The sequence below is a fragment of the Megachile rotundata genome, chromosome 11, assembly GCF_050947335.1.
Source record: "Megachile rotundata isolate GNS110a chromosome 11, iyMegRotu1, whole genome shotgun sequence".
Classification (NCBI taxonomy): Eukaryota; Metazoa; Arthropoda; class Insecta; order Hymenoptera; family Megachilidae; genus Megachile; species Megachile rotundata.
In genome coordinates, this window is record NC_134993.1 from 10,488,979 (window position 1) to 10,504,226 (window position 15,248).

Genomic DNA, 15,248 nt, shown 5'->3' on the forward strand with positions numbered 1-15,248 from the left:
CTTGTGACGCACTCGTGACGCATCCATAACACTCTTGTGACGCACCCATAACATTCTTGTGACGCACTCGTGACGCATCCATAACACTTATGACGTACTCGTGACGTACCCATAACACTCTTGTGACGCACTCGCGACGCACCCATAACATTCTTGTGACGCACTCGTGACGCTGCCATTACACTCTTGTGACGCACTCGTGACGCACCCATAACTCTTATGACGCACTCGTGACGCACCCATAACATTCTTGTGACACACTCGTGACGCATCCATAACACTCTTGTGACGCACTCGTGACGCATCCATAACGCACTTATGACGCACTCGTGATGCACTCAACGCTCTTGTGACGCACTCATGACGCACTCAAATCACGTATGAAGCATTCGTGACGTACCCATGAGGCACTTATACGAGAATAACATTTCGAAAAAGTCAGCAAGGAAATTGTTCATGCATTTTCAGTTCCCAATAAGCGATAATTCTTAAATTATGAATTTTGTGAAATAATTTAGATACGTAAATCACTCCGACAACAAAAAAAGTGTAGAATTATTGCATTGTCTTAAATAGTAATGTAACCGTATATCGAAAGAAGAAATTACGGAAGCGTAAAGCAAGGAAAAAGCGTAACCGTGTTGGGTAAAATCGGGATATTTATTGTTATGCTTTATTTCGCGCTATCTGGATAAGCGCCATGACACTTCTGAGCTTGCATTCCTTTCTTCGAGCTTCCCTTTTGTTTTTCCGATTTAGATAAAACTACGAACAGTGAAATTTCTTTGAAACTTTGAATCGAACTTTCGTTGCGTCGAGCACACTTTCTTATCGCTTTACCGTATCCTTTTTGGAAAGGAATCATGCGACTTTGATCTTGTTTATTTCGCAGATAAGCAATCTCAAAGTTGATTCCTGCGTTCGTAGGGGAAATAGAAACGAGAATGCTCGGCGATATTTGTTGGACGCATGTGTGAAAACGTTTTTGAGAAGTTCGTTTGAGGTTAGTTAAAATTATTTTTACTTTTCGAAGAAGATTTTGGAATTTTAGAGAATTATTGAGTACGAGAGTTTTAACGTAATCATTGGAAGTTATTAGTAATTGAGTGTAAAAATTGTATTTCTTGTTCTAAATAATATTCTGACGCACCTATGACGCACTCATTACATATTCCTGACGCACACACGACGCACTCCTGACGCATCTATAACGCACTCACCACATAGTCGTGACGCACCGATGACGCACGCACCACAGATTCCTGACGCACCCATGACGCACACACGACGCACTCGTGACGCACCTATGACAAATAACGCACTCGTGACGCACCCATGACGCATCTATGACGCACTCACCACATAGTGGTGACGCATGCACGACGCACTTATGACGCACGCGTGACACACCCATGACGCATTTATGACGCACTGACCACATAGTTGTGACGCACTCACCACATATTCCTGACGCACCCATGGCGCATTCACGACACACCTATGACTAATAACGCACTTGTGACGCACCCATGACGCATCTACGACGCACTAACCACATAGTGATGACGCACTCGAGGCGCACCTATGACAAATAACGCACTCGTGACGCACCCATGACGCATCTATGACGCACTACATAGTCGTGACGCACCCATGACGCACTCCCGGCGCACTTATGACGCACGCGTGACGCACCGATGACAAATAATGCACTCATGACGCATCTATGACGTACTTACCACAGTCGTGACGCACTCCCGACGTACTTATGACGCACCTGCGACAAACAATGCACTCGTGACGCACCCACGACGCACGCATGACGCAAATTGTTGCATTTTCAAATGCAATAGATAACAACTAACTTCATCACTCTAGAAGGTTTCGATACTAGCCTAATTAATATTCGTACACGATAATACGTTGCTAACACGAACTCGACACGAATATCTTCGGTGGACAATAAATTCGCTTAACAAAATTTCTCGGCCGTTGCGTATTCATTAAATACCCCTCACGTTATTTGTACAAATCAAATTGCCTCGGATTAATTCACGCGATCGTTGATAAATTATTCGTTCGCGAAATGCATTCACCGGAGTCGGTGGATTAACTCTGGTGATGGTTCAAATTTATTGCAACTCTTCGGCTTGGATGTATCGTTCTGATTTATCGGCGTTGCTTTTATGCGAAGGTAATAACAAATTTAAACAGTGAACCAGTCGCGGAGGAGCGATGAAGTTTGCTTCGAAATTTCGTCCGTGTACTTAGCCGTGTTTATGTACTCAAAGTGTCTGCATTAAATAACACTCTTGGTTTGTCGTTCGTTTAAAACGTACACCGTTGAATATTCATTCGGGTTTTCCTAAAAAGTAATAAAATCTATCGAAACAGCGAATAAATTATGAAATAACTATACTTGTCCCATTACAAACTCTGCTTAATGTCATAACACCTCACTAGATCCACATAACAGATACATGTGGATCAAAATTTTCATTCAATTTACACAAAATTTTATGATTAAAGAGAAGATACAAAACCTAAAATGGCAACTACATATGTAATAATTGTAATAATTACGATACTTGAATTGTCTCTGTAATTATTCTAAATAAAATACTTCCTCCCAAAACATGACTATCGTAAAATATCGAACAATGCAACATAAAATTAAATTTTACAGAAATTTTATGATAAAGTCAGAAAAATATATTTGTCAATAGAAAGAATTGTCATAGCTTGATTTCGTACAAATAGCTTTCGAAAAGTAAATATAAAATTTGTCCACGACAGACGGTGATAGTAAAGCAAAGAGAGAAATGGGAGACAATAAAAACTCGTCGCCACGTAGTGAGAGAACATTCCCTTAGATTTAAGACGATTTCCTGCACCGCGAATGCTTAGGGCGACGCTATGGATTTTTGTCTTTCTCTGAATTTGCGTTCGTGTTTCTTTTCGTTTTGTCGGATATAGCCAAGAACTGTTTTAAGTTAAAAGCCATCCTAAAACTCGGTTATCGTAAAACTTGGCTGCTGCTATCTCGGCTTGGTAACGTCTGGAAACAACGGGTCGAGGAATTTATTCGTTGTAATTTGAGTTCCTAAAACACGCTTGAAAAACTATTACCATCTACGTGCGATCTAATATTCCTTTAGGCCACGTGTTGTTCGAAATATCATTCCCGTGGAAGCAGAAACTTCGCTAACAATATCAAGTCATTTCGGGTGGGAAGTTTCAAGAGTCAGAATGGACTGAACTATTCTGTTCTAACTTGTAATTCGAAGCTAAGATACATGGGGTTTTATTTTATTTACAAGCACGTCTTAGCTAATTGCTGCTGAATTCTGTAGGTTTTTTATTTAAATACACTTATTTTCGGAAACTTTTATTTTGTACTTGTCTGACAACTTCTTGTAATTCTGAATTAAAATGTATGGCCAACACAATAAGATCTTCTACCCACTGGAAATTATGGGATTTCTGCTTGCTCTATGGGTTATTGGGCTTCAATCGGTCCCTCAATACGACTCATTGAACCATTCAACTGTAAATTCTTGTAATATGAATAAATTCTTGTAACTTGAATTAAATATTTTTGGAAAATTTTGTACAGAAACTTGTCTGACTTCTCGTAATTCTGAATTAAAATATATGATGTTTTACAAAATGTTATAGTAAATGCTTCTATGAACAAACATATAATACCAGAATACAATCATTCAATCACTACTTCGGGTTTCAGGAGAATAGCTTCGGTAATGGCGGCGTTTCGAGTAAAATTTTTATATAAACGCGTGTCCGATTATCGACGCGCGTGGAGCCGCGGCCATATAACCGATAGTCGCCATTGGCCACCAAGGTCTCCGGAACCCTTTAGATTTTTGTCCGTGGATCGATGGAAGCGAAGTTTGCAAAGTAAAAATAAACACGAGAGACGAATTGGTCGTCGCGTTGCGAACAGTGCTGCCCCCGCGAAAGAACGCGAAGATAACCTCAAAAGAGCTGCGCGCCATCGCGGACGGAGTTGAAAAGTGTATCGAAGTCGATGGCGGGATTTTTGAACGGTTACTTTGAACCTTGTATATCTTCGCGTTTTATATCGTTATAAACGCAATTAGGCATTTTTTATACCTTTTGCGAGGCCTATGGTAACGTTCAAACTAGCTCCACGCTGATAATGCGACAAGTTTTTATATAAAAATTTTTACTTGAAATTCTGAATTATTATTTTACCAATATTTGTCGTGCTTTTGAAGTATTTGTTGTTCCTTCTGAAACACCCTGAAGTTAATAATATTATAATATTGAAAGATTGAAGTTAATATTATAATATTGAAAGATTGAAGTTAATATTATAATATTGAAAGATTGAAGTTAATATTATAATATTGAAAGATTGAAGTTAATATTATAATATTGAAAGATTGAAGTTAATAATATTATAATATTGAAAGACTGAAGTCACCAATATTATAATATTGAAAGACTGAAGTCACCAGTATTATAATATTGAAAGACTGAAGTTAATAATTTTTATATAATAATATTATAATATTGAAAGATTGTTAATATTTTTCCAAGTCCCGCCAGAGAACATGATCTCGAAGAGCACCCAATACCCTGTACATTTGCTTTGACATATGCAATTGATATTATAAATTATAAATTGATAAATGCTTTGATATACGATATATGCAAATTTCATTTTATGTATATAGCTGCATAAAAGCAACACTAAAGGTAAAATGACAATAGTCGAAACAATGAAACAAGTTTGAAAGGAATTTACCAGATTCCTGCAAAACGTGTCGTTAGAAAAAGCTAATCCTCGTCCGAGTCGTTTCTCATCGAAAAATTGAAACAGTTTCATTTTCCGGCTCGCCAAGCCTTTTACGGCTCTCGAGACACAGGACTGAAACGAATTCCGTGATGTAGGATCGAGTCACATTCAGAATACACGTAGTTGCATCCGCTACGGTAAAGAGGGTTGGTTGTGGTTGAAAAATCTTCCCGGGCACGTTTCCTAACGTGAACGAATACCTCTCCCGCTGTCTTCCGCCAACAATAAGTCACGCACACCGAGTGATAACTCGACGTCTGTTTGCTTTTGGAGACAACGTTTCAACGTTCTGCTGAAAAAAGCCTTTCGGTTCGTCGCTTGCAAATTTCCGCTTGCGAAAATCTAGGCACAAAGCACGGTTTTATGAAAACGAGCTGTTAACCCTCTTACCATTTTTATTCAGGGATTTAATGGATCTTTTATTGATCGGATTCAAACCTTTCGAAGATGTATGGAAAATTTTGATGGTTAGGTTTGGTTTTGATTTTAGTTATTTACTCAATCTTTTACTCATCGAAAATTTTACGGTGATTCGATATATGTGAAATTTCAATAGTTAAGTTAGGTTAAGATTAGTAGTAAGTTAGGTTATGTTCTGGTTGGAGCAATTTACTCGGTCTCTTAGTGATCTAAAATTATATTAAGATTTGATATATGTGAAATTTTAATAGTTAAGTTAAGATTAATAGTAAGTTAGGTTAGGTTCTGGTTGGAGCAATTTCCTCAATCTCTTAGTGATCTAAAATTATATTAAGATTTGATATATGTGAAATTTCAATAGTTGAGGTAGGTTAGTAGCAACTGAGGTTAGGTTCTGATTGGATCAATTTACACGATCTCTTAGTGATCTAAAATCGTACGAAGATTTCATATATGTGAAATTTCAGTAATTATGATAAATTAACAGCAAGTTAGGTTAGTTTTGATTTGAGCAACTTACTCGATCTCTTACTGATCTAAAGTCATATGAACATTCGATATATGTGAAACTTAGATAATTAATGTTAATATAGAGTGAAGTTAATTTTTATTTCAGCAACTTACTCGATCTCTGACTGATTTAAAATCTTACAAAGATTCGATATATGTGAAATTTCAGTAATTAAGATAGACTAACAGCAAGTTAGGTTAGTTTTGATTTGAGCAACTTACTCAATCTCTTACCGATCTAAAATCATATGAACATTCGATATATGTGAAACTTAGATAGTTAATGTTAATATAGAGTGAGGTTAATTTTGGTTTGAGCAACTTACTCGATCTCTGACTGATTTAAAATCTTACAAAGATTCGATATATGTGAAATTTCAATGCTTAAGTTAGATTTACAGCAAGTTACATTAGGTTCTGATTAGAACAATTTACTCGATCTCTCATTGATCTAAAATCATACAAAGATTCGATATATGTGAATTTCCAAATAAGTGACATTCGAAATAGACTTTATGAAGATATTTATAAATAAAAAGTTCTACATACATTTATTTTAAAACAGCATTCATATAAAAATCATGAACTCGGCAGCATATCACTATTTCCTGAAGTGTTCACTTCTTTTGAAACGTCCTGTACATCAGATCAATTATTGACAGCGGGAAGTGACAGCACGTCTGTTTGAAGTGTCATCGCGATGAAGTAATCCGACACGCTTTTCGAGAAAAGTTTATTGACTACGATAATGGAAATTAATAGTAAAATTGGTGTTCAAAGGGAAGCATTATAGTCGGCTCTCAAATAAATTGCTCTACGGCCGCTGTGAAAAGGCCTCGGCATAAAAGCCTTATTAGCGTAATACTTCGGTGTTAACAAGAGGATCGAATTGAAAATTTTATGAAAGCGTCTGGGAACGAAATTCTCGTGCAATCAAATTTTTACGAAATATTATCTATATAAAGATCTCGTATGGTCGTGCCAGTTTTATACAATCTATAGGAAATAAATTACATTTGGTTCGTAATTTAATAAATGGAAGTTTCAGTAATTTAATTTAATTCTTTTTTAATCTGCATAATGCAGGGTGGGTGGATGAGGGAGGGATTATTTGAATTAAGTATTTTTTGAGGTAGTTTGGGGTGAGTTTAGAAGTCTGGGGATTTGGGGATTTGGGGAATTTTGGGAATTTTGGGAATTTTGGAAATTTGGAAATTTGAAATTTGGGAATTTGGAAATATGGAAATTGGGAGATTTGAGAATTTTTGAATTTGGAAATTGGGAGATTTGGGGATTTGGGAATTTGGAGAATTTGGTAAATTTTGGAATTTGGAAATTTTGGAATTTGGAAATTTTGGAATTTGGAAATTTTGGAATTTGGAAATTTTGGAATTTGGAAGTTTTTGAATTTGGGGAATTTTAGAATTTGGAACTTTCGGAATTTGAAACTTTCGGAATTTGGAAATTTTCGAATTTGGAACTTTTGGAATTTGGAACTTTGGAATTTGGAAATATTGGAATTTGGAAATTTTGGAATTCGGAAATTTTGGAATTTGGAAATTTTGGAATTTGGAAATTTTGGAATTTGGAAATTTTGGAATTTGGAAGTTTTTGAATTTGGGGAATTTTAGAATTTGGAACTTTCGGAATTTGAAACTTTCGGAATTTGGAAATTTTCGAATTTGGAACTTTCGGAATTTGGAAATTTTCGAATTTGGAACTTTCGGAATTTGGAACTTTCGGAATTTGAAACTTTTGGAATTTGGAAATTTCGTAATTTGTAAATGTGTAAATTTACAAAATTCAAACAACAATAAGTTAAAACCAAAAAAATCCATAATATCAGCACACCACCCTCAAAATCTCCCAAATACTAAAATTCAATCCTTAATGGCGATATGCAACGAGAGAAAGAATTATCATACATTATCCAGGTTGTAAAATCTGATTGGAACGTGTAATCATTTCCGACAAACACTTTCAGAATTCTTATTCTTTGATCAGGACGAAAGAACGCTTGCAGGATTTACAATTTACTGTGGGAACGTGACATTATGATTCTTGGATTTTTAGATCACGCTGGCGGATGAAGGGATGAAACGTTATTGATGAAAAGAATTTCCGCTCGCTGGTTTTCCATGCGATTTGCATGAGAATAAAATTGAAGATGGTGAATTTGTGTACCGGTCAATTTTCTTTGCAAGTGCATATTTTATTGGAACGATTTGGAGAATTTAATTAGACCATTTATTTTGTCGCGATAATTCATTGACTATTATTGTTAACTAATTATTACAATAGTTTTGGTAATAATAATAATAATACTGCAATAATTTTTGTAGTAATTTGTTTCTCTTGCGCTACTGCGCAGGGACTAGTGCGCAGCGACTACTGCGCAATGACTACTGCGCAGCAACCACTGCGCAGCGACTACTGCGCAGCGAATACTATGCAATAGCCACTGCGCAACGCTTTCAACGCACGATTTCGAGCAACAAACCATTAAAACCATCAAAACCACTAAAACTAAATTTGAATTTAGTCAATCTCTAAATTTCAATTTACTTAATTTGGATCTACTTAAACTTTTTATCATGAAATCCCGTTTTCAAGCTCTCTGGTGTCCACAGAATCGACTAGTCCGCTAATCTCGCTAACTTTCAAGGGTATAAACCACGTTAATTTGATCTACAACGTTGAAGACCAGAATTAACAGTCTTGTAGAGCGACGAGCTAACTGTGCATCGACTATGGGGGTCTCATGCCGCGAAACAGCAACGCACGATTTTCGAGCAACGAACCTTTTCGTACTTTCTTTTTCAAAATATTCTCCGCGCAAACCGAGGCCGATTTCGCGATTTCTCTCAAAATTTTATTAAAAATGAAAATATATTTTATTAAGAATAAATAGTTCGGCGCGTTTGGTCGGTTCGGCGCGTCGGGCGGTTCGGACGCGATCGTGCGTTTCCGGCGGCGTTCGGCCAACGCGGTCTGCGCGGCAAACGGCCGGTTACGCCGTGTACCAAAGAACGTGTTAGTACAGCAAACTAATAAATATATATCAGTTAATTGTATCCATGTTTCATTGTCACCCCTGGTCTATCATGTATAACGTTTCGAAATTGCGAAATCGAGACGCGAATGAATACTTTGAAAAGCGCGGGAAATTCTTCAGTTCTCGGGTTCGGCACCAGGTTTGCGGTGTCATAACCTACGACGCAGATGCGTCTATTGACTAATTATTAATGCAGATTTAAATCGAAAGCGCGGGAAAATGCTTCACGCGCATTATGAAAACTGTTGCTTTTCCTCAGTTACTTCGGTCTTAAAGAAAGTTTGTTGAAATTAGGAGACACGACCTAATATCCTGTCCTGAAGGGGAATCATTTCAGCCGTTTCCTTGGGCTCGTCCGGGCGTACAAAGCGCACGTACGTTTTCTTTATGCGCGAACGGAGAGGCGCGCGAAAACGGAATGAAGAAGCACAAAAGGGATAGCTGTAAAGTATGCAGCCGATCAATAGCGGGTGCAAAGCGTCGTGTATTGTCCTTTTACGCCAAGAATCGCGGCGTCTAACGTGAAAGGGGCGCAGTTGATGACAGAAATGTGTTTCTTCAAAGGCGGAGAAACGAGATTTATCTGCGATCGAATCGTCTGCTCAGCCACGCTCGAGGAACACCCTTTCGTACCGTGCTTTTGTTCACCGTGCTCTTCTAGATCTCTGATATATCGATCTTATTTATTTTCTTCTATTACACGGATAAAGCGTACTGCGATAAATACGGAATGCAAAATGATCATTATGTATTTACGGAGTGTAGGAATTTTCGAAGTCATTTTAATTGTTAATGGAAAATTTTTATTGTTAAGTTATTAGATTATCGTGGTCGCATTATGTAAATTATTATTGTAAATATAAGGGTAGTCGCATAATATAAATACAGCGTTCAGTATTATTGTTTGTCAAGTTTTAAGTATGATTTTATATACTGAATATAAGATTCAATTTTACGTATCAAATATAAATTACAATTTCACGTATCAAATGTAAATTACACTTATGACGCACTTGTGACGTACTCATGGTGCATCCATGACGCACTCACCATACTATATTCCTGACGCACACATGATGCACTCCTGATACAGCCGTGACCCACTCCTGACGCACTCGGAACGTACCCATGACGTATCTATGACGCACACCTGCTGCAACTATGACGCACTCACCACATACTCATGACGCACCTATGATGCACACCTGACGCACTCACGATGCACTCGTGATGCATCCATGACGCACTCACCATATATTCCTGACGCACACACGATGCACTCCTGATACATCCATGATTCACTCCTGACACATCTATGACGCACTCGCGACGCACCCATGACGCATCTATGACGCACACACCACATACTCGTGACGCACCCATGACGCACACCCCACATATTCCTAACGCATCCATGACGCACACACGACGCACTCGTGATATACCCATGACACACTCGTGACGCACTCATGACGCACTCACCACAGTTGTGACGCACCTATGCCAAATAACGCTCTCGTGACGCACCCATGACGCATCTATGACGAACACCTGTCGCACGCATGACGCACTCACGATGCACTCGTGACGCACCCATGATGCAATTAAATTTGCAGATAAAATTTAAAATTACATAAATTAAATTTGCAAATAGAATTTTGAATTATATAAATTAAAATTGTAAATAAAATTGAAAATGATTCCAACTAAATTTGCAAATAAAGTTTAAAATTACGCGAAGTAAATTAGCGAATAAAATTGCGAATTAAATAAATTAAATTTGAAAATAAAAAATTACACAGAGGATACGACGAAACAAAATCTGAAATTACACACACTGTATTTGCAGATAAAATTTGAAGTCGCACGAACTAAATTTACAAATGAAACTTTAAATTGCACAAATTAAATTCGTGAATGAAGCTTTAAATTGCACGAACTAAATTCGCAATTAAAACTTAAAATGACACAAACTAAATTTGGGAATAAAATTAAAAGTAACACGAACCAAATTTGCAAATAAAATCTAAAATTACACAAATTAAATTCGCAATAATCACATTAAATCAGACAAATCAAATTTGGGAGTAAAATAAAAAATTACTCAACCCAAATTTGCAAATAAAATGAAAAATTTTTCAAACTGAATTTGCAACTAAAATTTTAAATTCCTCAAATTAAGTTTGCAAATAAGATTTCAAACTGAAACATGAATTCGCCAATGAACTCCAAAATTACAGAAAGTGCATTCAGGAATAAAACTTAAAATCTCCCAAAAGAAGTTTCCGAATAAAATCAGAAATAGCATAAACCAAATTTGGTTTATTAAAGACTAAAACATAAAATTTTTCAGACTAAATTTACAGCTAAAATTTCAAATTACGCAAACTAAATTTGCATCTAAGATTTCAAACTGCACAAATTCGCAAATGAACTCTAAAATTACAGAAACTGCATTCAGGAATAAAACCTGAGATCTTCCAAAAGAAGTGTCCGAATAAAATTAAAAATGACGTAAATTGTCTTAATTCTCCTAAGAATAAAATTTTAACATAAAATTTGAATTGCGCCTTGGAGCAATTAGCAAGGAGTCACATGTGAATAATTAATATTAAAACACCGCGTGACGTTACTAATTCTATCCCGAGAATACCTATTTCCACTAAAATTAACATTCACGATTAAACAGAATTAAACAATCGTGAAATATGGGATTGCACGGTAAAAAGTCCATTGGCAATTAAAAGGTTCGATTTATAAGAAGGCCTGGCTCAGCATTATTTCATGAATAATTCCTGGTATTATTCAGCCGATGGTGTTCCGCGGATTTTGTAACGTGCAATAAACAATCGGACAGAGAGAAATTGCGTGGCATTTATTTCGATCGCGGCGAATTACGCGGAACAAACAAACGACCTGTTAAAGGGATGAAAATGATTAAGTGCAAAGAAACTGTGGCGGGAAACTTGTTTATTTTCTTTTGAACGGACAATAATTGAGCCGTGGGCATCGGGAAACGGAGGGTAGTTTTTTAGGGAGCTTAAATCTGAGATTAAGAGACTTTTGAGAGCCAATGATGTTGTTATACCACTTAACTAAATTTCGTTCACTGCGTTAAATTAAGAGTGAGTTAAGAGTGGTGTTATTTTACATTCTATTTGCAAATTTAATTTATTTAAATTCAAATTTTATTTGTAAATTTAGTTGTTGTAATTTTAAATTTTATTTACAATTTAATTTATTTAATTTCAAATTTTATTTGCAAACATAGTTGTTGTATTTTTAAACTTTATTTACAATTTTAATTTATTTAATTCCAAATTTTATTTGTAAACTTAGTTGTATTTTTAAACTTTATTTACAATTTTAATTTATTTAATTTCAAATTTTATTTGCAAACTTAGTTGCTGTAATTTTAAACTTGATTTACAAATTTAATTTATGTAATTTTTAATTTTATTTGCAAATTTAGTTGCTGTAATTTTAAATTACAATAGCAAATTTAATTTATTTAATTCCAAATTTTATTTGCAAATTTAGTTGCTGTAATTTTACATTACAATAGCAAATTTAATTTATTTAATTTCAAATTTTATTTGCAAACTTCGTTGTTGTAATTTCAAACTTGATTCACAAATTTAATTTATGTAATTTTTAATTTTATTTACAAATATAGTTGCTGTAATTTTACATTACAATAGCAAATTTAATTTATTTAATTCCAAATTTAATTTGCAAACTTAATTGCTGTAATTTCAAACTTGATTTACAAATTCAATTTATGTCATTTTTAATTTTATTTGCAAATTTAGTTTGTGCAATTCTACATTTTTTTTTATAAATTTACTTTGTGTCATTTACAATTTTATTTGCAAATTTAGTTTGTGCAATTCTATATTTTTTTTATAAATTTACTTTGTGTCACTTACAATTTTATTTGCAAATTTAGTTGCTGTAATTTTACATTACAATAGCAAATTTAATTTATTTAATTCCAAATTTTATTTGCAAACTTAGTTGTAATTTCAAACTTGATTTACAAATTCAATTTATGTCATTTTTAATTTTATTTGCAAATTTAGTTTGTGCAATTCTATATTTCTTTTTATAAATTTACTTTCTGTCACTTACAATTTTATTTGAAAATTTAGTTTCTATAATTTTTAATTTCATTTACAAAAGTTTATTTAATAAATTACACTTTGCTAGTTAAAGAAAAAATAAATGAATTTTTAATAAGAAAGTTTGGAAAAAGTATTCTATTATTGAACGATCACGTACTTAAATAATTTAAAAATAATGACCCAGAATAATTTCCACTCGTTTGCGATAACATTTCAAACACTAATTAGAGCGGCATCCTTAAGGAGACACAAGCACAGCAACAGCTTATTTGAAATTGAAACAGGAAGCCATCTTAGACTTTCCTGGAAGATAAAATGAGGCCACCCATTGCGTCATTAGTCACTTCAATCCTCTGTACATACTTCATGTTTCTTCTCTATATTTTGCACACTAATTTACCTTCTCAAAAAGAGAAGGTATCTTAAGCAGCCTTATAGGTTTCTTAAGGAGTCCGCACAACTTCAAATACTTCGTTCGAGACTTTTAATTATCTGCAAGTTGATAAATCATTTTGTAACACTTTCAAACATCAAAAGTTGCGTTGAAATGTCGAATGTTTACGGAGTATTTAATTTCAAGGTTGTGGTCGTTTGACGGCCGAGAAGGTTTTGAGTTTATGTACAATATGTTGTTGTTTTTTATATATCTGCATATGTTCTATCTGTATACTCATCTTTATGGAACATATCGGATATAACATATTTATACAACAGTTTCGATACAAAATATTGTTCTTTTTTTTATTCTAAGATTTTAGGGTAAGATTTAGAAAATTGTCATTTGCGATTACTAATTTTACTTTGATGTAATCGTAATATTTAAAGAGTCGATATGATTAACCTCAACCTTATCGTCAACCTTAACCTTAACCTTTGTTCTAACCTTAATTCTAACCTTAACCTTAATCATAACCTCTAAACTTTGCAGTATAACCATAAGCTTAATAGTAAGATCTAAACTCTTCAGTGCAACTATAACCTTATTCTCAACATTGACCTAAACCTCAACCTCGACCTCAAGCTTAACCTTAACCTCAACCTTAACCTCTAAACTTTTCAGAATAACCTTTACCTTGACCTGAACCTCTAAACATTTCAGTATAACCTCAACCTTAACCTTAACCTCGAAACTCTTCAGTATAACCTTAACCTTAACTTTAACCTCGAAACTCTTCAGTATAACTTTAACCTTAACCTTAACCTAGGAACTCTTCAGTATAACTTTAACTTTAACCTTAACCTAGGAACTCTTCAGTATAAACTTAACCTCCCTAATTTTCAGTATGACCTTAACCTTAACCTCTCAACTTTTTAGTATAACCTTAACCTTAACCTTAACCTCTAAACTTTTCCTTAAACTCAACCTTAACCTTAACCTTTAAACTTTTCCTTAAACTCAACCTTAACCTTAAACTCAACCTTAATCTCAACCTTAATCTTAACCTTAACCTCAACCTCAACCTTAACCTTAACCTTAATCTCAACCTCAACTTGAACCTCGACCTCAACCTGAACCTGAACCTGAACCTGAACCTCAACCTTAACCTCCACCTCAACTTTAACTTTAACTTCAACCTTGACCTTAACCTTAACCCTAACCTCAACCTAGCCTTAACCCTAGCCTCTAATCATTTAATAAAAGAAACTGTTCCTATAATCATGTCACCCCAAATATTAATCTCACCCTAAACACAACTGTACCTAAAACCTAACCTAAAACCCAACCTCCACCGAAATATCAGAATAATTAAAACCGAACTGTACAACTGAAATCTAAATATTACTTAAAACAGAAATTGGAAACAGAAAGTAATAATGGTTGAAGCATACCAGAATTAAAATTGCAAATTCATATAAAGGACGAAATAGAACAATAGTCCCAAAGCAATGGGATGTGTAACAAGCACAACTAACATCTATAGTAACATTGTACATCCTGAATGAAGCAATTTCCATTCAATCCGAACACTATACAATCATAGAATTAACCGATACATAATCGCTAATAAGTTTACAGATGTTGTGTACGTGCGGACACAATTGGCACAATTAAATGTTAATAGAGCAAGCCTGGTTCACCTTTTATCGATCACTAGCGCGTCCGCCATTTTAATTGAACGGACACCATTTAGTGGCGTTGCGTTTTCTTCGATCTATCGGGATATGTTGAATACAGTCACGTTGACATTCTTATTGTTAAATTATTATTAAACAATATTATTCATATTTAATATTATTACAATGTTCAAGAATATTACACATTTTTTCTACGTTTTATTTATAATTTTATTATTTA

The 15,248-nt window shown here is 34.8% G+C and overlaps 1 protein-coding gene across 9 annotated transcripts in view; it reads left to right on the forward strand.

Moving 5' to 3' along the window:
* Nucleotides 1-15,248, forward strand: part of nrm (neuromusculin) — a 544,158-nt gene that overhangs the window by 313,558 nt on the left and 215,352 nt on the right. The gene's annotated exons all lie outside the window — the stretch shown is intronic.